The following is a 26812-nucleotide window of genomic DNA, read 5'->3' on the forward strand; positions in this document are numbered from 1 at the left end:
TTTCAAAGCAACTATAATTATATTTAAGACTACCGCAATAATTAAGCATTTGCTGTGCTTTTATGTCAATTCTAGATCAAACTGTCAATATATAGATACACATTTGATTGATTATTTGAATTTAAAATACAGTCAATATTTACTAAAATGAATACATAAAAGTAATCAAAGCATTTTAAGTCGGAAAACTTAAAATAATTACTAAGCTCCATGTTTTTCTGTCAGTTGGATCTTTTTACTGCAAGTAAAAAATTTAACAAAATGATTTATTTTGTTGCACCATTCTACCAAAAAGAAAAGATGCTTTCAAGTTAAATTCAGTATTTATTTGTTTTTTATAAAACGTACAGAAAATATGGAACAAAATGCGAACCAATTTATGCTAACTCTTAAAAAATGCACTTAAGTTGCGCCCATAACTGAAACGAACTTTTATAGGTCATAAAATAAAAACTAATGTTAAATAAATAACAATGGCAAAATGAAATTAAAGTCAACTTTTTTGCCTACACCCACAGAAATACATAAGTATGTATACAAAGTACCAAGCCAACAACTACAATACTACTTGTATACTATGGCCAATGCGCACGCAAAAGGGAAAATAAAACGACAGCCGGAAAGTATGCTAAAGTTAACACTAACAGCTACGGCTTCAACAACAACAACAACAATAGCAACAACAACGCCAACACTGTTACAGCAAACAATAACAGCATGGCGAAGCATCATTTCGTATTTATTGCATTACCTTTGTCAGCATATCTAACATTTTTCGCCATAGCTGCCCCAGCCACTTGGCACTTGTTGTTGTTCTTCTTCTTGTTGTTGTAGGTGCTGTTGCTGTTGTTATTATTTTTGTAATGTTTAATGCTTATTATTTTTGTTATTGGCTTTACTGTTATTACCACGGTCGGTTGTCGTCGCGTGTGCGCAAGCTTTGTTTGTTCTTGCCTTTTGTTTCCGTATTTTGTTTTATTTTTTTTTTCGGTTACCAGCATTCAAGATGAAAAATCCAATTTTCTGCTTTAAGCATTTTTTATAATGTGCGACCGCCACACATCCACACATACCTACACAGATACACAATGGCGAAGCAAAAAGGGTTAAAATGTTAAAAAATTGCTCCGAATTGAAGCACACAAGAGTTAGGTGTGCTTTTCTGTTGTTGCTGTTTATGTGCTCTTCTGTATATGTATGCTTTATATGTGCTATTCCGCATAATACGCGCAATTTTCACGCGAATGTATTTATGTTGCATGGAAAGTTGCGTGTAATTTGTAAGCGCCCGCAAAAATGAAAAATGAAAATGTGCGAAATGTCGAAAAGTATGCGCTAATATGCGACGCAATTTCGCAGTCAAAACGAAATGAATTATGAGTCGGAAAAATATAGCATGTGGTAACAAAATTAACGTCTAGACGACACAAGACGCATACTCGTATACAGTACAAACGTATTTATATATACTTGTACTATACATATGTGGATAATCGTACAAATGTTTGGGTTTAATTCTGCACGTTGCTGTTATTTAAATTAATTTCGTTCTAAGCGTTTTAGCATTTAGATTTATGCGCTGGTGCTTTGTATTTCAATTTTCGCTACAAATGCTATTCTATGAATTTTTCATGAATATTACACAGATGCACATGCCGACATTAAATGCACTGCAAAAATATTTGCCGTAATTGTACGCAACATTCCCGGTTCTGAGTAAAAATATATTCGACTCTTTATGATATTTCAGTTTAGCTGTCTCTTCAATATTTTACAGAGAAATGTAAATGTAATGTAAATGTAATGTAAATGTAAACTATTACTTTCATTTAGAAAAGGTACTTGAAAATCATTAGTACTAGTTTATTATTAAATAACTTAACATAAGAAAGGGTCAGACATGAAAATAATTTGCACATAAATTAGATCTGTTTATTAAATATTTGTATTATAAAATAAGTAATACAACAATTCCACACAATGTGAAAACTAGACTGGAACTGAATCATTCTAATTGATTTATATCTAAAGTATTCACAAAAATGTCGATTGTTTTTCTTTAAGATTTAAGGGCATGCTCAAACGTTTTTGTACTGTGTAGCAACACATTCATTCACATACATACAAGTGTATGTATATATTATATGCAGGAGCAGCATATCATGTTCGTGAGAAGTATGTAACCGCAATAGCAGTTTTGGTTTACAAAATGGTAGCGGAGGGTAAATGGCTTGCACCTACACGCCAGTTGACAATTATGAGCATTGTTATTACTCATACGCAGTGTTGTGCGATTGTACCAGGGCTTGACATTGCATAGGATGGTGTGGGGAGGCGAAGGCACATATCAGTTTAAAATTACGCTAAAAAGTAAAAGCCGCGCTGCGCCATGTCGACCATAAACGTCAACTGTTGCGGTGCAATAAACCAGACCGACGCGTCGCCCCTCTAGCACCCATATCAGCCATGACTCAGCTCGCATGCGAGTATGAATTGAAATAGTTGACTTTGCATTTGTGTGCACATGGCGGCATATAGTGCGTATGCGCAACTAATATATTTATACGATTATGTTTCATATTCATGTTCATTGTTATGCGATGCCTGTTGCGCGTGTGGCTCAAATTGAATTATAAAACTGCAATTCTGTCTTTTCTCTCTCCCTCTCTTTTATACTTTTTATCGCCCCAATAGGAATATTAGTTTTGCTCATTGTGTGTTACATGGATAAAGATAAGAGCGGTGTATTCTGGCCAAAGTTTTGAATTTTCTTTTTGGCGAGAGTACAGGAATTGAATAATTGGGTTATTGTCACGATCGTTTTCAATGATCACTGATTATTATGCACTCATTCAGTTTTGAACTTCAAGCAGAAGTAATCAACGGCTTTCAGCATGCAATAAAAAACAATTTACAGATAAAAATGATCTAACAAGACTGGTTAGATTGAAGCTTATTGACGCCAGATATTGTTATTGTTTGTATTTTCATTTCAAATCAAATTGTAAGGAACAAAAGAATTTAATTTACTTTATTATATACATAGTACTATCTCGTATAATATTTCATCAACAATTCATATATTTTGACTGACTATAATGAAACCGCCAGATTCCCACATGCATTAATAAAGTGAAATAATAAAAGTAATTAAATTTTATCCGATATTATGCATATATAAGTTTTTATTTGCATTCCAATATAAATAGAAATATAAAACTTCTGCTTCTGGAGAAATTTGTAAAAATTGCTTAGCTATTTTTTACATCAATCGGGTACCATTTATTTTTATTAGAATAATATTTATTTAGGTAGTTTTTAATCTTCAAGAAAACAAATTAATAGATTTTGAATAAAACAAATAAAGCGTTGATACATTTTGGTTGATGTGTATTCTTTGGCAGGTAGCGCTATTTTGGATTCAGGCAAACATCCTGTTCTGTGACCCTATTAACAAAGGGAAAGTAATTTGTTAACAAACCTATTTGAAATTTTCCTTTCGTACGACTATTTTCATAATTATGAGGTCTTAGCTTTGCTAAGATATTATTGCGGGTTACCAAATATAAAAGAAGCCAAACATCTTAAGAGCTCCGACTTTTTTCTGTTGTTAATTTTTGTTTGACTTTCCTATTTTTAAACCTTAGAAAACTCACGCCCAGTGCTGTGTATGTGGTTAATAGGGAAATGTAATTTCTTTTCGGCAGTGCCAAGCTTAGAAAAATGCGAGCCATTGATTTTGAGCCCGGGGTGATTGCTGCAAACGGCAAAAACTCAGCCCTTGCTTTAAACTAAAACTTGGCGCACCAAAAAGTTTAGACGCAAGGTCGCGAAACCTTCACCAGCTAAGAGGCAAAAGGTTGAAGCATTGGCAGCGGGGCGCTGTAAATTGGTTTTATTTGAATTAAATTCTATTTTATGCCATTTTTTCCTGCTGCTGTCATTGTTGTTGTTATTGTTGTTCTGGTTGCCGTTGGTGTTTGTGTTGCTTTTGGCTTTGCTTTTTATTTTATTTGATTTTTTTGTGCTTTTGCTTCAATTGAATTCGACTGCTGTCAATCACGCGCTGCATACGCTTCAGTTGGCTGTAAAATTCAAATTTTATGCTAATTTTACGCAGAACGATCAGTGTGGCGCGTAGCAGGAGAACGGGGCATGGCGTGGCGGAAAAGCCGCCTTGGCACAAAAAGGGTTAAATGTGTTAAATATTGATTGGTTTAGCTGCGGAGGATGATGGCAATGGCGCTGACGATGACGATGATGAGAACGGTGTTGGCAATGTGAGCAGCGCCACAAAAAAGTTCAAACGATGTTTTAAGCGCATTTTCAAAAAGAGATTTGTCAACAGTTGCAATGCGTCAAAGCATTGTGCGGGCTGAGGCGCACACACACAAACACACACATACACAGAAACACAAAAACCATGTCAGACTGTGCGGCCTGAAGCGACCCTTGATTTGCATGTTATGATACTGACAGCATATAACGCGCCTAGTTTTAGCAGATAACAACGTAACTATGATTCAATGCAAAAAGGAAGTAAATATATGTGGGTCTGTTCATATTTAAATAAAATTTTATTTTGTTAAAGTTCCTTTTCGAAAAGTTTTAGGTATAGCATTTGCCCCTTTGGACAAGTACTTGTTACCAACAAGTTTCTTTTTACTTACACAGGATGCGTGCGGGTCGACTTTTTTTTTAATACTAAAGACTTAATATATGACTAATCTTTACTACACATATTAGTTGGACAGTAAGTTATCTTCATCTGCTCCGTAGCAGGGAAAGGTACATCCCTGTGGCTTAAATCTTGAACTCCTCTATTATCATGGGTAGTCCTTGAATCATGTTATCTGATTATACCCTCTATCCGAAGGTTTAACAACCAGAAGAAGACATGGTAGACCCCAAAACTATGTATATTATTAGAATTCTAGTCAATAAAACTGAAGCCTGAATGATATGAAAGCTATGCCAAATGCCAAAATTTGGAAGAACGAGCAGGTTTGAGTTCATTTTCGATTCACTTCCCATTCCCTTGGTATAGAAATTACTTTATAATCCTCTAATAATTCGATCTGAATATTTTCAATTGCGGTATTAGCGATAAATTTGTTGAATTTTTTTGAGCTGCATGCAATGAATGTAAATGCAAAAGCTTCAATAATTGATGCATTTATAAACAGGGATTGATGCACCAAGTGAAAGTTGTAAATCAGGGCAAAGATAGATCGAAAAATTTAAGGAGTACAAACGCTTTTTAAAGCGACTTATAAAATAGTTTCAACGTTAGTTGATTTTCGAGAATTGGAAAATATCTATTTACAAGTATATAAAAAATATATTTTGCGAAGGCAACATTTAAGCGTTTTATTGTTCCATACAGAAAATTAAAATTAAATTCATTGGTTCAATTTGAACAGTAGGTCCAGCTAAGGTTTAATAATATGTAAGACATTTTTTTGGCAATATATCAGAGCGAGAACCGATTCTAGTATTGAAAATAGTGTAATAAAATGATTGTGTACATAATGCATTAAAAGTATCGAAGACTTGGCTTGGAAAAATTAGAACTTGTAGCCGATTAAAAGCAATTACTATTTTGATTTTTAATTTTTAATTTTAAAAATGAGATAGTATGGCACAATAATAATCACAGTTTTTATTGAACTCGTATTGTATAGACAGTTAGACTAAGCTCCGGCTTTGTAACTAATTCAAAACAATTGCAGGATTACGTACGCTATGATTGAAATAAGTACCAGCTCTGAGTTACAAGAGACTGCTAGCCTTTGAAAATCTTCAGTTTTGCAAGGCATAAGTAATAGATATATAGTTTCAAGTAATTATGTAAAATATTTAGTGCTCTTCAACAGTTTTAAATGTGCTCTATTTTCTATCCATCTTTATTGTAAATACACAGAGTAAAGCTGGCAAGGAAAAGAAATTGTTGTTCTTGTTTTTCATTTTTGATAATTTATAGTTGCACTGTTGTGTTGATGTTGATAAATGGTTCGTCTGCCAAGGGTTAAGCGTCACAGGAGCTGGCACAAATACCTTTGTCCAGGTGTATGGCTGTGCCACTGTCTGTGAGTTATAGCACATTATCTACAATAATATATTTATTGGCAACAATTTTTGATTTATTATGCATATGAATAAAATTAATGGCACTCATATGACACTAATGATGCGGCGCTGACGCTCTTGACGTTTACCTTTGCGGCACAATGCGTTCATTTTGTTTCTTTTTTCTGTTTCCAAATTACAAAAGGCAAAAGTTTACTGTTTAGCCAAGCAAGATCTAGGCAAAGCTTTAGCCTTCGCCTTAAGGCAAGGCAAATGTGTGCTTGTTACCCTTTTTTGTTGCCACTCCACAGCCCCATTGTTAATAATATTAACATGGATTTTTACAAGCCATAAACCCATATTTGGCCTGCTCGGGCCAAGCCTTTTGGGCTGCCCCATAAAATGCCACGACGCGCAGCTGCGACAGGCCTTTGCTCAATTGCCTGCCAGCTTTTCGGCCCAGGGTTGGAATAGCATACGAAAATTTAAAGATGTATAAGCTAATGGTTAGTACTGATTATTACTGCTTTAAGTTATAAGTTCTCCATCACCAAAAACTATAGTTTGTAATCTTGAGGAACACCATTTATAATGACACAAATAAATGTTACATTTTATTTATTGATAATGGTTTTGATTAAAAGAATAGTTTTAAGATTAAGAACACAGAATCAATTCATCAATTGGCTGTCCACTAAAAAGATAATAAACCCTACAATAATGTCTATTAACTTAACCGATTTTTGGAGGGCAGCTGTACCCCGATTCACAGCCAAATGCGGTCAAAATAAGCACAAAATGCAAAAACGATTGCGAAATGCGCCTGCAAAAAAATTAAATGGGGAGTATTTCCTTCTGGGGTAAAATTAATAAAAAAGCTTAGTCGGAATAAGATGGCAGGATTCTTCACTAATAATAATGAGCTTGGATTCTATCAATACGTTCCATATGTACCTTCAATCGGTGTTAGATGCTGATATTAGAAAAGAGCATACAAGAAAGCAATCGTCTTTATTTTTGTAGCAGAAAATAATTATTTAGTATTTAAAAATAGTTCATTGAAAATCAAAACCGCGATAGTAATACAAATTTTTAATTCTTTAGAATAATATATGTATATTGCTATCTTTCCTTTTCTACTAATTTTTCCAGATTCTAAACATGTGCGTTTCTCTGAAGCTTTACGAGATTATTCGTAAAATGCATGCATCCCTGAATTTTTGCTGCCTTCCGAATTCTTCTCTCCCTGTAGTTTTGCCTTTTTATTAGCGCGTAAAGTTTGCCTTTCATTTCGTGCCTCAACGGCTGCCACCTTGTTCATCGTCACCATAGCCGCTGCCTTAAGTGGTCTGGACGCTATGCACGTTTTCAATATATATCTCATATTGTTTGGCCGTGCGCGGCGCGTGTTTATTTGCTTTGTGGTATTTATACACGACCCAGGCCAGGGAACGGAGAATGGGAATGGAGCCCCAGCCTGGCTTGCCTTTTGGCCTGATCCTGGGCGCTCGTCTCATAGTTTTGCGGCTTATGCATAAAATATTGAAATGGTTGCCAACACGGCGAGCAAACTACTTATGGCCACGACTCGAGTGTTATTAATAACGTTAGGCATTTTTATTAGAGAGTTTCGGCTGTATTAAGGTGTGTCGTAATAAGCATTTTCCGCAAGACTCACATTAATGGCAAAGAAGCATGCACGTCTGTACACAAGTGTGTCTGCTTTTGCGGGTGTGTGTGTGTGTGTGTGTGTGCTTTAATGTGTATTTGTACGAATATAAAGCTTTTAGGTTCTGCGCATTGTAAATCTTTAATGTTCAGTCGGTTTTATGATTAGTTTATGCGCTGACAGTCATAAAAAATGGATTGAAATAATTTATGTATCACACCCCATGCATATTGGTTGTCATCAATTTGCTCGCATTATTAGTTGGGTAATGGGGTAAAGGAAGTGCGCGTGTTGTTTGGGGGCTCGGCAGCATTGACTTTGATAAGGAATACATAATTAATAAGCTGTTTCATTTAATAAGCTTGTGTATGTTAATAAATTAATCACAAATGTCAAGATATGCAGTGTTTAATATAAATTAAAATATTTTGTGCGTGCCTTTGGGTTTGGCACTGGGCGTAGGAGGGTGTTATGGGACTACAGTGTAACTTCATATCTTCCTTTTTAAATTAATGTATTAAGTAGATTTGACAAACAAATTCTCCTTTGTCTCTTTGCTTCATTTAGCTTATGCGGATCTATTATATTGTCTCGCATTGTTATCCTGGTTTGTTTCAAATCTCTAATAAAAAGTAACACAACACAGAATTCATTTTATTAGGAATACCTATGATTGGCATAAGATGAACATATCCGTCAACATTATTCAAGTTTAAAAATGCGACAGTTGCATTAGGTTGGTAACAAGACCAGCAGCAGTTGCATCTCTTCACTCACTCATACCATAAACACTTGAGTTTCCATGCCAACCAGCAAAAAATCACATCAATTTTCTAGTTCTGACCGCAAACATGTATCATCGCTTTGCATCGTTCTTTCTTCACATCCCTGTCGTTCAGATGCATCAATAGTGTCTTTGCAAAAACTTATCCTGTGAGAGGCGATTAAATAAGATACAGGTCTTTTACTAACCTTTCTATTAAGAAGGTGGATATATATTTACAAGGGGGATAAAAGAATTAAAGCAAGTCTCAACAGGAGCTCAAAATCGACCAGTATTAATTGAAAGAAAATTAAAATATAATGAGTTAAATCATGATGTATTACAGAGTGTTAGTCGAATATATTTCCGAATAAATGTTAATGTCTTTATATATGATTTGTCCAGATTTTGTATGCAACCTATTTGGCTTTCAAAATTTTGCATATTCTGACTAATTCTGAACTTATATTTGAACGATTATGAAACGAAAGTTTGCATGATATAGCGCAGCTGTTTTCCACTTCCGAAGTCAAACGATTGTTATTAATCTTGTATAAGTCTAGGTGGGTAGGAATAGAGATCGATTCGTATTACCAGTGACTAGTAGCTTACCAGTTGTTGTGACCGAAGGTCTGTTAACTACAGGGATTCTAATAAAATGAGTTGTCGAATGTGCTGGACAACAACGATGTTGCAAATATATTGACTGACAGCCGGTCTGCCGAAAACAGCGGCAATAACGAGACTGCCAAAAGCAACAAAAATATTAGTAGCGATGCTGTGCGACTTTTGAAAGTTGACTTGGAAATTGAGTGACATTTGCGAAAAGGACGCCGAGTTGCGACTGTTGCGCCCAATGCTCTCGATGTGCATTTGTGCATATGCATGTGTGCTGGTTTGTGTGTGCAAGTAAATGACTTTCCAAATGGACATGCCAAAAAAATGTAAAGCAGTCGCATGTGCCTGCTGCATGAAGTCAGTCCAATCATGGCTATTTCTCTGGTGTCGTGTGCCTTGAGTTTTTTCCGCTTTTTTCTGCGTTTCTCCCTTACAAATGTGCCGGCAATAGTTACACGCTGCCTGCAGCGCTAGTCCATATGCATGGAAGTGTGTGTGCGTGTTTTATTTTCAAACCCACAACAAAGCGGAAACGTATTGACAACGAAGGAAATGGACTTAAGCCATGATTTATAGTTTACGGATTTTCCATTTAAGTTTATTGGTTTTCTGTAAATGCAAGTTGCAAAAAGGGGAACACGCCGCCATGGCGGAGCAAAAGTGGCTGTAACGTTGCCTCAATATGCTTGTACTCCAGTTCGACTTTTTTTAAACATTCCTTTTTTTTTGACATTAATTTTTAGAAAGTTGTGTCTGCTAGTTGGTTTCAGAAACTTTGTTGTTTCATTTGTGTATGTGAATGTTTTTGTAATATTTATGCTTCTAGTTAGCTGTTATTGCAAATAACTTATGCCTTTCCAATTGCTTAAATTCACTGCAGTTGCTTCAGGCAGATACTACAAGCTGAATGGCTTAGTATAAAAGTAAAACGATGAGTAAGCCATTAGAGTTTATTTTAAAGCAATTAGAGGAAAAGGGCTTTGGCTTTTATTTATGTTTATTCTCAAAATTTATTATTGTGTAAATTCAATGTCTCAAGCTTAGAATAATCGATAGCTTGGGTTTTCATTTGTGGGAATTGTTGGCTTAATGTAAATTTTGTTCAATATTTTTTAAAGAATCTACTCTAATTTTAAGGCAATCTGTCCACAAATATGGCTTGTTGAACACAGTTTTAATCCTACTATAGAATGTACAAAATATTGTGTGAGACTCACACTGTACAACTAGCTTAAGCTGCATTAGGTAGCAGTAGACCTGATTTATAAAAATATGAAACTGTTCACAAAGAAAAGAGAAAATAGTTATTCAGATTAGTTTTCAAAGTTGATTTAATATTAAATTAGTGGAAGTCGTATTAACGTAGACTTGTTGGTGAAAAAGTGTTGCCTACTTTGCCGCTGAGCTTCTGTAATTGGCGCCCCAATAAACAGAATTTGCTGGTCAATGATGTACCGATGGATAAAAATATATATATGCTTTTTGGTTTAACCAGCTACCAGGTGGTGCAAACGCAAAAAGAGAGCAAACCATATAAAAATGTGGAGGTAGAACAATGGCGTTGGCTGCTCCCTAACCCATTGTCCCCTGCCATTGAGATAAGTAAACACGGAGCAAATCAGCTAAGCAAAAGCAAAGCGCAGCACTTGCCAAGTGCCAAGGTGCTGTCAGCATAAAGTTAAGCCAGGACTAAGCAGCTGCTGCTCAGCGACCAACGCTGCGTAGACGTAGACAGACTTGTAGAAGTTGTCGCCCAACCACAGAATATCCAGTTGTGTAGTAACCATGCAGCCACCTTTGGCTGCTGCACATCATCAATCTTCTTAGACAGGCTCAGTGTGTCTGCCTGCCTGCATCAGTTTTGTGTGTTGAACGTGCTGCCATTTCCTGGCCAGAGCACCCTTAGGTCCTTTGGCCCGTCGCCTCGCAATTTTGTCGTCGCACGCTGTGCTGCTAACCTTTTTGAGTTATGCATTCCCAGTTTGAAACAGCTACCTTTGCAAGTATCACGTAGTCGTTTTGTGGTTGTCGTCGGCGGCACTATACGTTATTGGTGGGCTTCTCTTTATACCCTATACGTATCAAAAAAAGAAAAGAGTATATTGAAATGGTCAAACTGAGTGATATATTTGAACGACGAGAAATTTGTTCAGTTACTTTTTTGAATACTAACCGCATTGGCGCTTCCACAAATATCCTCTCTATAAGAAAGAGTGTGTATTTAACAAAATAGACTCGGTAGAGCAGCCAGAAGTAGTCATCCCTTTTTAATTAATATGAATTTTAATTAGTACTAGATTTCAAATGAGTAACAGACTATTAAAATTTATTATAATATTTAATTAAATACAATTTGCAAGTGAACAATTTTTAAAGACAGCCTTTCATTTAATCAGAACTTATTTCAGCGTAGGACATCTTTAACATAAATGTTTTCCAAAGACAAACAGAGTCAGACATTGCTCAATTAGAGCTATCAAAGGAAAATATGAGTATCCTTTATTCGTCCACAACCATACTCTTTGTGCGCGAGTGTCGTTGCTGCACTTATTTTGGAAGTGTTTTATAGTTGAGAGTTGCGGCCCGAGCCGACTGCACTTTGTTATTAATGCGCATTTAAGTTTTTCTCTTTTCTTTTTTTTCCACGACACGACTCCACCTTTTTGGCTCTTGCTTTTGTGTGCTTTCTAATTGAGGAAACATTAAAAGTCAAGTTCTGCTGCCGCATTGTTATAACCCAGAAAAAGTACGAGTGCATTGCAGTCATAGTCCTGCAATGTCAGAGGGGGATGAATGTTGGGACCTCTTTCGTGCGCCGGAGTTTTTGTGCTCTCCAGTCGCTTTTTGCATTTTGTATGCAGTTCGCTTGGTTTGCTTTTTAATGAAGTTTTGGCTGGCTGTCCCTTTTTTGGTAGGCTTTGACTTTTTGACATCGTTTCTTTTAAATTGAAAGGGCGTTGTCACAAATGCAGTAGAATATTGCCAAATGGTCAATTAACTTGACTGCATACTAAATGTTTGTGAGCACGCCCTTATGAACTGTGTGTAGTCCATCAAGAGGATTGTTAACCGGCAATTCTGGAACACTGGTTTCCATCTGTGACGAAGGTAACACTGCCTGCAGCAAGTCTTTAGACCCTGCATCCACATTAATCATTTCTTGCATATAATAAAAATGAATTGCTGCCAACAACAACTGCCTCTTGGCAGACTAGGGCAAGGCAGCTAAGCAACTCATGACAACTTGGAGCACAGCCGCCTTCATTGTTCGCGCTCACTTAAATGCGAAACGATTATGCGAGTTTATAATAAGGCCGAAGACGTTCTTGCACAGTGATGATAAACTGATTAGAAGTTAGATAAAATTTGTATTTATTTGCAAAAAGAATGTACTGGAAAATATTAGAACTATGCATAAATTATTTTAAACATGTTTGAAAATTATGGACATTTTTTAAGGTTCCATAAAAGAGGGGAGCGCCTCCATGTTATGGATGTGGATCCTCATTTTGCATGGACCCTTCTGCAGCTCAGTAGGCTGCGTAAACTTCTTGGAATGCGTCCATGCGCTAGTGCGTGAAGTTGAGATCTTTCAAAGAAAATGCTCCTTAATTGGTCTCCAATACCCGGCAATACGAAGGATCTACGTGTGTCTATGTGGGGCTGCAAATGGTGGTGCAGCGGCTTAAACCACCTAACCACAAGCCTTTACTCATTAATATATGATGTGTTCCGCTTTCGATTAAAAGCGTTACGACTATTGAAAATAATATTTTTGATTTTAAATTTTAAATTTAAATTAAGTTAGTGAGGGCTGCCTGCTTTTTTTCTGTGTAAGGGGATAGAACTTATTTGTTTCTTACATCATCAAGCAGTTTGAAATTTCAAATTGTATTATTATATTAAAATTGTATATATATATTATAATAGAAAATGGATAAATAATCATATAATTACATTTTTGGCGTTGGTTAAAATCCTGTTATCTCTTCCAGCATGATGTGTTCTATTTCAAGCAAAAATGATTTTCAAGCAATTACCAGTTGACAATAAGAATAAGAAAACGTAAACAAACTCAAATATTAATAAAATGCAAATAGCTGTTACAGCATTTCAATTCTTAAAACTTATGTGCTGCGCAAACACAATTCATAATTAAGAACGTTATGTTTATACATGATTTAACCTGGTTGCTTTGATTTTTGAGCCACTGTTTTTAAGGCTTAGGTGCAGCTTGCGTGGCTAAATGCTTAAAGGCATTGTCTGAGCAGAGGAGCGCGCGCGCCTAGGTCGGGCCATTTGTCAAAGTATGCATGGGGTAGGGTGGCACGGCAGTTACTTCGTCACTATCTCTCAGTCAGGGACGCAAGTCATTTATCATTTATGCGCTGCATACATCGAGGTTGCCAGCGACGACGCTCGCGTCGATGTTGATGCTGACACTTCTTTGACCAGCGAAGCGTTCAAACCACACGGAAACACGCAAGCATTCGCAGACATATATATCATAGGCACACAAACACACACATATGCATCACAACAATGCCAGGAATAAGAACAACAGGCAACCTTGACTAAGCTTCAGTTGATTTGCAAAGCTTTCCGCTTAAGTCTCTAGTGTGGCACAGAATACACACATACGAGTACGTACTACATGCACAGATATGTGCCAACGACCGCTTGATGTCATAGTTATGGATTTGGCTTGAGCATGACATTTGAGAATCTGAAGGACAAAGCATCTGTTGCCCAAGTTTTGACATTTTCTGAGGCTCTTTCAAGCATCCAGAAACTTTTCTCGGTTTAACGCACGTCACCCAAATTTATCAATAGGCGTATGTGGGTGCCTGAACAATTTAGTTTGTATATGAAAATGAAATATATTTGGCAGTTAATAATCCAAAAAGTTGCAGCAGATTTGAGCCACCAACGCAGAACTTTCACATATAGACGCAGCATCTTACAGTACACACTCGATGAAGTGAACACTGTAATGTGAAGTACAGTATGGTATGTGTTTATTCGAATTCGCTTAAAAGTGATCCCATACTATGTTGCTGTAGCTTAACAAAACAATGGGAGTAAATCGATATTCTTTTGTCTAAATGTTAACAAACGTTTATTTACAAAAATATCTATATTCTTATAGAGTAACCAACAAAACGAAATTAGATCTTATGGGTAAGTTTCCCCAAATGGAGTATATTTATTTTTGTCGACATACAAGGCCTGAAAACATACAACAAATTGAAAAAAATAAAATAAATAACAAACAATAAAATTAACAATTAATAGACAGTAAAATTCTGCTTGCCAGGCTCTATAGGTTTACCCCATTTTCTAGCTAAAGTAATTAAATAATTGGTTAGTTTAATTGTATAATACATTATAAAGAAACATATAGTAATAATCCATACAAATGACGTCCAGCAGTCAGATATATATAAAGTACAAATTTCAATAATGTTAATGAAGAAAATATTCTTATAAGAATAAGGTTGTTTCCCCAAAGAGTTAAAAATATTACATTTGAGTAAATCGAATTAACGGACGTTTATAGGACTCTTCTGAAACATACTATCACTATTCGAAATCCAATATATTTATATTTATATATAGATTACTCTAAGTCTTTAATTACGAACATAACTTTTTAATAGTAATATTAACTTTCTAATCATTTTTTCAAGTAATGTTTACCGATGCTGCAAACCCGAAAGTGTAATAGTATGTTATTATACCCTGTACCTGTAGGGTAAAAAGGATATATTAGGTTTTTGCAAAGTATGTAACATGCAGAAAGAAGCATCTCCGACCCCATAAAGTATATATATTCTTGATCAGGATGATATAGCCATGTCCGTCTGTCCGCCCGTCCGTCTGTCTGGATGAACGCAAGGATCTCAGAAACTATGAAAGCTGGAATAACCAAAGTTGGTATCCAGATTCTCCTAGGCCCGAGAAAGGACGAGCTTATTTTATTTTTGAATTTTCCCCCCATTCCCCCGCAATAGAATTTCGTCAATACCGTCCACATTTCAAATGCTACATTAACCAAACTTTGCACACATAGTTTATACACAATAATCTACTTCATCACAATTTCATCTAAATCGGTTAATTCTAAGAAAAGTTAGTAGCGAAACAATTTTAGTCTGGTACTACGTCCACAAGCTGTAGCATCAAGTTCGCTCTTCTTCTTCCTTTTGCTTCTGCTAGAGGCTCATGTACCTCAGTGTCGGAAGTTTACCTGGGTGTAGGGGTTCTCTCTTGTTTTGTATATCAATTGTTTCTAGTTCGTCATTTATATTTATCGCAACGCGAATATCATATTCGGGTTTTTAAAATTAACTGTAATGCGAAGAGACAATGCTTTACGATTGATTTAACAAACGATAATATTGTAAATTATAATTATAGTAGAGTGTGGAAAGAGACGCATCTAATTACTATTGAAATATTATGCTTGCAAATATTGAAAATGCGATATGAAAGTAAAGGCAATCCAATACACACAAAACTAAACGCAAATTTGCGCCAAGTGGACATGAATATGATTTCGATCTACTTTGGTGGTGTGTTCTAAGTGTGTCGGTCCTCATGTTACATGCTTACATGTGATTGATAGACGAGACATTTTATTTTCATACCCTGCAGGGCCCTGTAAAAAGGGAATATTTGGTTTGCAGATGGAAGCATCTCTTACCCCATAAAGTATTTGTACTCTTAACAAGCATGATAAAGAAATGGCCGTGTCCACATTGATTAAAGTTCATATGTAGACTTTTTTCTTTAATTCCTACATTTGCAAAGCTTTCTAATATAAATTGTGTCCCCCACCTCTACGTATTCCAAAAGGAATAAGCGATTGATTGTTTTTTTTTCGAGATACAGGGTATTTCACTGTGGGGCTTGCTTGACTGTCACATTCCCGTTTATATATGAACATGCATGGACATTTTTCGCATGAAATTTGGCACTTGCATTGAAAGATTGACATTTGTGTTTGCTCAGGCTTTTAGCACGTGTAACTAATACCTCATATATATGTATGTACGTGTACGTATTGGTATAAGCCACACAGATACCCACATCCACACATACAATACCACAAATGTGTGCGTTAAAGGCACAATCGCCTTGCAAATTTGCCACTGGGCAAGCCAATGGTAAGCCACTTTATGGCGCACAAGTCAGTTTATGGCATTTGTTTGCCAGTCGCTTTGGTATTTAGTATTTGCCTGCAAAACGATTTTAATAGCTCAGTGCATATGTGCATCAGAGCTATGTAAATACTAGCTCCACAATACACAGTCTGTCAAAATATACAACATTTTACGGTACGTAAAGTTTGAGAAATGTGCATGGCCCTGGCAAAGCATTATAATGCTCCCAGCAAATTATGTTATCTGTTGTTGTTACTGTACACATTACACATATGTACATACTCCTTATATGTTTCAGCTCTGATGCACTGCAGAGAGCTCGAAATTAATTACGCATAATATTGGAAAAGCTTGATAGATGTTGAACGAGATTAATCAGAGTTTGGTTTCATACAACTATACTTGTGCAGTGTTTACTGGAGAAATAATTCGAGTTCAATAATTGTACAAATTTACAGTTCTGTATTATGAGGAGCAAGATTAATTTAACTTGTACATTTGTTTTTATTAAAGGAAGGCTCGTTGGTCTGCAGCTATTAATATTGTAGATAGTGTACTTTTTTGTAACAAGCAAATTTTGTTGTATCGCTCCAATCTGGAATGGTTTCTCTTTACTAGTATGCCATTAAAGTTTTTAATATACACTTCACCGCTTTCCAGGGGTTTGAATTTTCTTTTTCAATAAACAAAATGAAGTTTTTAATATACATACCTACTTATCCGACTTGTAAAGTCATTTCACAAGCAAGCTATATACTCTATAGGATTTTTTTTTATTATTGAATTGTGCCTCTCTGTGTACTTTTGCTCCGTTTTCCTAATTAAATAATGTATCCGCCTATTATATCTGGTGTATAAGCAAACTTCACCGTTTGCTTTGATTTTGCCAGTGGCATGAAAACGGAATTTAAAGTAAATGATGCCATTGGCTTAAATAAATTCAATTAAAAGTGACAATGGATGGATGTGCACTCTGTGCTTATCGGGCAGAGGCAAACAATTGATTTTACCTGAAAAATAATCGAGTTGGCCTCCGTCTCTTTTTTGTTGGGACTTTGCTCCAGTAAAATAATATTTATATTCTTTATTATAAAGACCAATAGCAACAAAAGCGTTTTTAAGAGGAAGCAATTAAACGTTTCTGCTCTGTTCATTCATACAACTAATTATACTACAAGTATATAGAGCGAACATAGAATAAAAATTATGTTCGTTTTTAAATTCGGTAACACTTTATCCAAAACGTTCGAATTAATGATACGTTGTGAAGGCCATCCTGGCCAACTGTATGGAGGCTAAAAAGGACTCTTTTGTGAAAATTGTTGCTTGTTTTTCTTATTTTAAAGAAGCCCTGTTTATTGTGGAAAAGCTACTGACTATATTCAAAAACGAATTTTATTAAACAATATTTAACTATTTGGACTCCATTTCCACAGCGAAGCTGCAGTTATACTAAAACGTGAATACCAAATGAATCAAAAGAGTCTTAGGATGATTTGTTTATTAGAAGTGTTTAACAATAAATCCACTTAAACCAGAATTTGCTTTGGTTGATATAAACTTCTACAATCCAAATGTTTTCCATATTTCAGTGATTACGAAATTACGATCTCGAAGGCAGGTTTTAAAAGAAAAAAAAAATGAAATATTAAAAAAAAAATTCTTCCCTCTGCTTTTTATATATTTTTGTTAAGATAATGTTACGTATCTGGTGGATGTGACTGGTATCTACTATATTTTATTTGAATAGCTGCACTTATATATATTTCCCGCGTTCATTTAAATTGAATAACCGAAAAAATGTTTACCCTTACAAGTACATATTTGTATAGAAAAGTAGATGCAGCGAACATTTGCAACGCCTGCAACGTCTGCCAGCAGTGGCCAAAAATTACCTTTCAAATAGCCAAAAACCCTTTGCGCCATATTTTATTTGCATTGTCGGCGACGATTTCACCGTCACCGTCACCAACACCATTGCCATCAGAATCAGCCATCAGAGTTGCGATTGCCAGCGTCGCTTTCTATTTGCTTTTTCATTTGCAGCATAACGTGCTATTGAATGCTGTTGCATCTCTCAGCCCGCAGCCCGAAGTCCTGAGCCCGCAGTCAGGACATTATTTATGCATGCAATGCTCTTTGAGTCTGCCGCAGTTATTGGCATTCGGTCGCTCGTTTCGCTTACTCGTTTGGTTTGCTCTGCTTTTTTGCAATGCGGTTTCGCGCACCTCCATTTTGGGGCAGCGAAGCGCAGCGAAGGACATTTTATTGAACTTCAATGGAGTCATTGATCTCCAATGCCAGACTTTGTTTATGGCACATGCTGGATAACTGCCGGCTGAGCTGCAGGTTAAAGCTGTGTGCCAACCAGCCAGCCCACATTAAATTCCGTGTTTGGACTAACAATATTTGGGTTCAATGTAACCATAATTCGCGTGTAACTTATTTAATGTTGTCGGCAGCTTCACCTGCTGCGGCCAACGTCTGACTAACCTCTTTCGGCTCTAACAATAGCAATAATTTATAAGAATTGATTACGCTGTATGTGCGATCATAAATCGTCGACACACGGATAACTTTTTGTCCTTAGCTTCCAAATGATTGCAGTTTCAGTTGCCATTAACTTGCACAAAACTAAGCATTTAAAGTACTTGGCTCGAAAACTTTAAAACAAATGGTAATATAAACTTTTGTCTTAGCTCTTTGTCTCCTGTTGTTTTAATATTCATTACAAGCACTTTTTATGGCTTCCAATAAAAGTTTTAGTGCGGCTGCAAATTTAATTAATGCTATCAATCAGTTTCTGCACTCGGCAGCAAATAATCTCTATAATTTCAGCTTGAGCTGAAATTCCGGTCATATTTCTCAGCTTGCGGACTGAACGTTTTTACGGCTCGTCGCATACATATATTTTCTGACTATAGTTGCTGGGACGTTGTGTGCGGTTTATGATTTGGTTATTTAATTTTGTGACTGGCTGTTTACTAGTCTATAAAAAAGCTGGGCGGCTAGAAAATGAACAAACTTTTTACATCATCCAATTTGGTCTAAAATAATCGGGAATATTAAAAGTTAGTGAAAGTATTTTTTAATATCAGCTTCTCCCGCGGTATTTATCTGTCATGTTAGGCGATAATCTTTTTGATTGCAATTCTGCAATTTTTGACAAGAAAAAATCTCTTTATAATGATTTGTGTAGTGTGAGTTATTCTTTGTCTCAGAAGGGTAAACTTGTTTAACATAACAATGAGCATTTCTATACACGCCTGTCAATCTCATCTTAATGCCATAGTTCTCAAACAAGTTATAGAAGGAAATGTAATTTCTGCTCATACCCTACCAAAAGCGGGTTTTTTTTAAATTGTTTGTACTTTTTATAAATCAACAAAGTATGTGCTGTTGACATATAGGGAAATATACTTACAATACGTTATAATTACAACGCTAAGAAAGCACCGACAATAAACATTATTGTATTATGTCCGTATACGCCTCCGACCCATCCGACAGGTTGTTGTTGTTGCCATGATTTAGGTACGTCCTGCAATGATTCACACAGGCACATATGTACAAATAGTATATGTATGTTCTATATTAGGAATATTTACTACGTATTATATTACCTAACGAATTTTAAATAAAAACATTTTAATCCCAATAAGCTTACGAAAATGAATCCAAATATTAAATTCTGGTATTCAAATCATTATTTGGATGACACTCTAAATTGTTACTTTGTTACATGCATTCCACGTTATTTTGAAGAGTATTATATGTATGTACACGTATATGTTATAATGCGGAAATCAATTTAATTATTGCACCTGCTAGCAGACTAGTTCACTTTTAAGGAAAACGGAGCACATTGGTCCCTTATTTGTTGCCTATGTTCTTTAATGTGCACTTTTTTTTCAATGAAATAAATTATTTTATATAATAATTGTTGTTTTTTGATAAGGAAAAAATGTATAGAAATTAATATTGCTTAATAACTCGTTGCTCCACACCTCAAAACTGTTCATAGTATCTCATGTGTTATTAAAAAACATTTTTCTTTCATACTTTTCCCGCTACAGTATACAAGCTATGAAACCCCGACATTAAGTTGTTGTGCTACTTAAACTTTTTTATATTTGACATCAAAAAGAAAGGTCGAGGCAGCAGTGGGATCATATCATTCATTGTTATGGTAGCCATAAACTTCCAGACCTAAAACAATATTCTGCTACATTTTCTGAGAAATATGTAAAAATTATGCATTTTTTTTAAAGGAATTGTTAAAATGACAAAAATGATGTATGTATAATTATACGCAGTAGGACATCTACTGATCTTTTGGAAACATTAAATATCCATCAAATAAATAAATAACGTCGCTATAGAGTAACACTTCAAGGTGTGGAAAGACTTACCCCATTTGAACTGCAAATGTTTGAGAAAAAATGTTTGCTGCTGGCTACTGTTCGTTGTAAGTTCCAATCGTGCTTATAGATTTGTTACTACTGCGGACTTTTATCTGCAAACTGTGCCACCAAAACTCACTCGCCTATAAATCTACCACCTACGCATTGCTCTTACAAGTTCATCAACAGCCCGGCCCACTAACTTAGCACGCGTCAACAGCCACCCGAATCCGGAATCCTACTAAATTTGCTCACGTTTTGCACGGCAGGTCATAAAAACGCTCGAATCATGCTGGAACCCTCGGAGCAAAGCTTATAGCTGCCCTAAGTCGAAGTCACAGTGTTTTATTGATGTGCAAAATGCATGAAATTAGAATTTAAAGTGTGCCAAAGTTTGTAGCTAACAAAATTTGAAGCATAAAACAAATTTCCTTTTAAGCTGCTTCATAGCCCGAGCTTTTTATGTTTGTCATGTCAAAGTTAAGGCATTAACTTATTGGGCGTTTGAACTGCTCTCAATGCATCCGGTAGTCAAATGGCCTCAACTCAATTACCAAGCCTATATAAAGCATTCCAAAAAAAAAAAAATTAATTGAATGCAATGCATAACTTAATAAAAAACCAATTTGTGTGCAATGCTCAATGTTCTTTTCATTTTATGTTATTCTGCATATTTTCACATTTTTTTTAGATTTTTTGTTGTTTTTTTTGTGTTTTTTTTTTTTGAGAGGAAGCCTGCTTTATTTATATGTTCCCAAATCATTGTAAAATAATTAAATTGAAAACTGCAGCAATGGCGGCAGAAAGGCAGGCATCGGCATAAAGGGTCACCAAATAAAAACCATAATTCGTCTATAAAAATATCGTAAAAAAGAACGGGACAACGAATTGGAGCATACGATAAAACGTGTGTCACATATACACACACACACACACACACACACACATGCACATATGTATGTGTATATGGTCACATACACAGGCACTTCTGTTTTTCATGTTGCGGCTGCTGTAAACCGAGCCACTTAATGACTTCCGTCATAAACTATTTTCGGTTCAGCTAAATTCCAACAACTTTATTGCCAGCGCGCATGAAAAAGGGGCGGTAAAGGCAAAGGGAACGGCAACGGCAACGAAGGCCGTGCCAGTGCACAGAAGCGACGAAAAATTGGCAAGGAATATGGCGAGTATGGCGCAGTGAAATCGTATATACATCCAAAGCTGAGCATAAGAGAGGGAAAAGAAAAAATGTTATGTTTGCACAACATAAACAACATTATTTCTTATGGCGTGTAGACGCCATACAGTAGCGAGCACATGTGTTTTGACATATTCATGAGGCACACGCATAATATCTACAAGTATGACAAAAATGCACGCTTTATCAAATAAATAATTCTGCTCTCGCTCAAGGCAAAGTGGAGTTTTCATTCCCCCATTCCACCCAAATGTTTTTCAAATATTGACCTTGAACTTTTAACAGCAACTTGAAGATCTAGCTAAGGGTAAGCCAACGTTATGTTTAGTTCATTAGCAATATTTATAAGTATACTTTCATAAATACAGTTTCTGCCTCCATTGACATCGCCACCCCACTAATTCATGGCTGTTAGTCGACAACAAATTTGTTGGTGTATGTGGTAATCCGACTGATGATGATCGAATTTTTGTGAATAATATAAAAAATGAGTGTCAGTTATTAGTTTAATAATTCTGCGACATTCAATCTGCTGTTCATTATTATATTTCCATGCCGGAGTAAAATATTACCATTAGTAAAAATATTAATAAAATTTGTTTAATATTCTTCTATTTATTCTTTCAAAAAATATAAGAAACCTCAAATATCTTATTATCTAAGTACTTTTGCCTACTAGTGTATGCATATTTAAAGGCATTGACATGGGCCAATGGGCGCACAAGCGTGAAAAGTCTGGCACAAAAATGGCGCACGGGAAAATCGCCAAAAAATTAATGATGCATAAGCATAAAGAGAGAAATATCAATATGAATGTTTCTGGCCAGTAACAGTTACAGTAACGGCAACTGGCAGTAGCTGCAAAGCTGCAAAGCTGCGCAGCATACAAGCCAGTAATTGGTTGCCCAGGTATCTGCAGTTAATCAGCTAGAAATGGAGCGTGCAATGCTTATATACATGCTCTTATGTACTTACTATATTATACGAGTATATGTATATAGGTAGTATGTAGTATGTATATGTGCGCAAGTGCTACTGTAGATGACGAATTAAAAATGTAATTGTAATTTTGCGAGTAAGCTGTGCTAGCAGTTAAATAAATGAAATAAGAACTGTTACAGCAATGCCAAGTCACAGGCACTTACTTTCCTGATTCTGAATGCATGTGTATATACTTTTGTGTGTGTGTGTACTTTTGTCTGTTATTTCCCTGCTATAATAAACGGAAGTTCCTCCTTAACTATTTACTCTTCAGTTGTGACTGCTTTGCTCGTTTGCTTTTCCGGCTTGTTTAATTTCTGTGCACTCTTTAGGTGCAAGCACTTTGAAGTAAAAACTTCTTGTACTTTCTGTCAACAGATTGGTAATTGGCACCTTTTCCAGCTAGACTGCAGTGCAGGAGCAGTGTACCGGCTAATATTCACTCTGCACTCATTGAATGCTCCTATTTCAGCGATGAAGCGAGTGTTGTTGATGTAGATTATGCATTTCATTATAATGTGCATATTATGTATTTACTTAATGCTCTAGATAAGACATCAGCAATTTACTTCTCTTTTAAAAAAAGCCTGGCCTGGTTAGAATATGTCAAATGCCCTGGTATTTATTATCAACACTCATCACACACATTCCACTATTAACATAAATAAACACAAATGCTAGGGAGCGAATAATTAAAATTGCTTTTGTATTATCTCAATCTCGTTCAATAACAAATGCTTCACAAGTAATTAAAAAAGAACTGGAACTTTTTTTTTTCTATTTAATTAAAGCATTGAAGCCGTGCATTCAGATTAGCACCTTAACAATACATTTTTACAAATATAAAATAGCCCAACCTCGATCACTTCCGCGCGACGATTAATAACTGGAACTGTATATACATTTATTTTGTATGGTCAAATTTGTTATTATTTTTTCAATATTATTGGAAATTTGAGCGCTACCTATCTTTCACATTCTTGAGATAAATTTAGTAAAGTAATCAGTGCAATGTGTTTTCTTCGGTATTCATTTATCTCGATTATTAAATAAACATTGTCAGGCGTTTATCAATCAAAGAACCATTCATGCCAGACTCCCCAGACGGAGAAGATGTTGCCACTCTTCCTAGCAGTGGCAAACGAAATTGGCAGTTCCATAAGCAAGTTTCGAATTCCAAACTAGGCCTGGGAAATGCAGCAGCTGTACGCACTCAGGACCCAGACTCAAATGTTACAATGTGGCCCTAAGTGCTGTCAACGAAACCACAAGTCAGCTGCTAGAGATGGCAGGCAGCAAAAACAAAAGGAAAACAATACCGAACTGAACAGAATACAGTCTGTATTTTAATATCAATGGATGTGCGCACACACACACACACACACTACGTACATGTGAGTAGCAAGTTGGCTGCAACAAATTGTTTTTTACCCAACACTTGGTGGTCACTAAGGTGCGGAAGGTACTCACCCCTGTCTGTGACACAAGCCTGGTCGGGTGCCACTCCTGCCCCATCTTTGTGGTTTGGTGGTCCGGCGTCTGGACTTTGACCCCTGAACTTTGATCCCTACTGAGACGTACTAGCGCTGGTCAAGCAGGCCTAGCGTGAGTATACTTTTTGTTTTTATTTTCGCTGTTGCTCCGCCCACGCGCTATAGGCAGTCGCACAGTTGCATTCACAACAGCTGGCTGCCCAGCTTACGCAGGGTTGCATTGTACCATCTGGTGGCCACCCAGCCGCTCCTCAAGAGAGTGCCAGGCTTTGACACCAGAGGGCGGTTCAAGGCTTGGTAAATTGCAGCGCTGGTGCTGCATACTTTTAGGACCTCCCGGTAATTCGGACCTAATACTCCAAATCCTGGTGCAGCCTTTTAGGATCAAAACATATTTTGGCTGGGTTCTTAAGCGAGTTTATATAAAGGCCGGACGGGCTATATTCCAACCCCTACCGCATCGGCGGTGCATCCCAGTGGGGCTCTGGTGACCGAGCAGGGGCGGGATAACCCCCATCCCGTCAAGGAGAAATACTTGGCCATCGAGGGAACTCGCCACGAATCCGCCTCGATGACCGACATGCAACGGCATGGGCTACAGAAAGTGGCCCCCACCGACCAGCCACCAGGCGTACAACCGGCGCAACCTACGGTCTACCTGGAGTCGCCTCTTTCCTTTACGCATGGCGCGCCTTTGGCAACCCTGGGTGAAGAATTGTGGCTAAAAACCAACGAAGCGGTAGCAGGCGCGAATCCTTTCGCGCGTAGGTCTCTGGTGGCCAGATCCCCACCAAAGTCTGCTCCACCGTCCGTGACGCTCCACAGCTACCCCCTCTTGTGTCCATCTTCTGCTTCTTCGCGTGCAGCAAACGCAGCCGAGACGGCGATTACGCCATTCTCGACACCTCTGGCAGCGCCTTCATCGCCTACGCCTTTGCCGATAGTAGTGGCGTCTAGCGGTCCCCCAGCCCAACCAACCACCGCCCAGGCAGAGATGCAGGAACTGGGCTCCCACCTGCAGGCGGTGTGCCGTCTTTTCGAGGGTCAAAATAAGCGACATGTCAACCAGCAGGATAAGGAGATTTTTGCTGAGATGCTGAAGCTGCACAGCTCGATTTGCAGCAAAATAGACTGGTCATGTACTGGAGTGAAGCAGCATTCGAGAGATATTGGCATTCAAACTGCTGAGGCCTGGCCCAAAGTGTCCAGCCACCCCCAAGCTGGCACCCCAAAAAGGCTCAGGGACCCCAAAAGCAACCAGCGCGCGACTCCTCCAAAGAAGCATAAAACGCGTGACCAGAAGCTCGCCTCCGCATCGCAGAGTACAAGTGGCCAAGCCCTAGACACTCAGCCGCAAGACCTCGCTCAGGTAGTGAAGGGAAATGGCAACCCCCCTGACGCTTCTATCGCTCCCAAGGCTGATACATGGACGAAGGTTCAGCGTCAGACACGACAGAAGACCAGGAGACCCGATGCCATTATAGCCAAAGGCGTTGGAGAAGCCCAGTACGCTGACATTTTGAAGGCAGTGAAGTCGGCTCCGGCTCTGCAGTCACTGAAAAACGATGTACAACGTATCAGAAGAACGGGTAACGGCAGCTTGCTCTTAGAACTGAGCAGATCACCGACGCACGACATTGGTAAGCTCCACGAAGCTGTGGAGGCGGCCCTACAGGGTATGGCTGTGGTCAAGCCGCTGGTGGAAGAGGCCCAATTAGAGATCCGGGATTTGGATGAGCTAGCCACCAAGGAGGAGATACTGGAAGCGCTAAGGTCGGTCAGCGAGGACCTCAGCATCGGGCAGGACGCAGTGAAGTCAATCCGCAAGGTGAGCGGTGGTCAACAGATTGCCGTACTATCTCTGCCAGCAGAGAAAGCAAGGAGGCTCATAGAAGCAGGCAAAGTGAGAATAGGCTGGGCAATCTGCCGCATCCGAGGGGTGATTAGGCCAACTCGCTGCTACAAGTGCCTTGGCTTTGGTCATACGGCAGCAAGGTGTAGCAGCGCGGAAGATCTGAAGGACTCGTGCTACAGGTGTGGTGTAAAGGGGCACCTAGCCAGGAACTGCTCAAACAGCCCGAGATGCGCATTATGCGCAAAAGACAGCCTGCCAGCGACGGACCACGCCACAGGTAGTTTTAAATGTCCGGCGTACAAGGAGGCGGTAAGACTGCTAAGATGATAAGGTTCTTACAGCTCAATTTGAACCACTGCATCGCAGCACAAGACCTGCTACTGCAGACCATCGGCGAGCAGAATATTAGTCTGGCGCTACTCAGCGAGCCATATAGAACATACAGCAACAGCAATTGGGCAGTGGATCTTTCCGGCAAAGCTGCTCTATGGCTGTGTGAGCCTAGAGCGCCCGCTTTCTCGGAATGCAAAGCTGGTAACTTCTTCGTGAGAGCCAAAGTTTCTGACCTGTGGGTCTATAGTTGCTACCTTCCACCCA

The 26812-nt window shown here is 37.6% G+C and overlaps 1 long non-coding RNA gene across 3 annotated transcripts; it reads right to left on the reverse strand.

The window, feature by feature from the left end:
* Positions 1–14287: 14287 nt before the first annotated feature.
* LOC115630557 lies at positions 14288–25205 on the reverse strand. Of its 3 annotated transcripts, none has more exons than XR_003996095.1 (3): positions 24338–24552; positions 19710–19826; positions 14288–14348 (listed from the first exon to the last, which is right to left on the reverse strand). It is a non-coding gene; the product is annotated as an uncharacterized LOC115630557 (long non-coding RNA). The 3 variants fall into 3 exon arrangements; XR_003996097.1 differs by lacking the exon at positions 14288–14348 and adding an exon at positions 14843–14867 and having other exon boundaries at positions 24338–25205; XR_003996096.1 differs by lacking the exon at positions 14288–14348 and adding an exon at positions 15077–15470 and having other exon boundaries at positions 24338–24558.
* Between the last annotated feature and the right edge of the window lie 1607 nt (positions 25206–26812).

The sequence above is a fragment of the Scaptodrosophila lebanonensis genome, unplaced genomic scaffold (assembly GCF_003285725.1).
Source record: "Scaptodrosophila lebanonensis strain 11010-0011.00,11010-0021.00 unplaced genomic scaffold, SlebRS2 tig00001410-arrow-pilon, whole genome shotgun sequence".
Taxonomy (NCBI): Eukaryota; Metazoa; Arthropoda; class Insecta; order Diptera; family Drosophilidae; genus Scaptodrosophila; species Scaptodrosophila lebanonensis.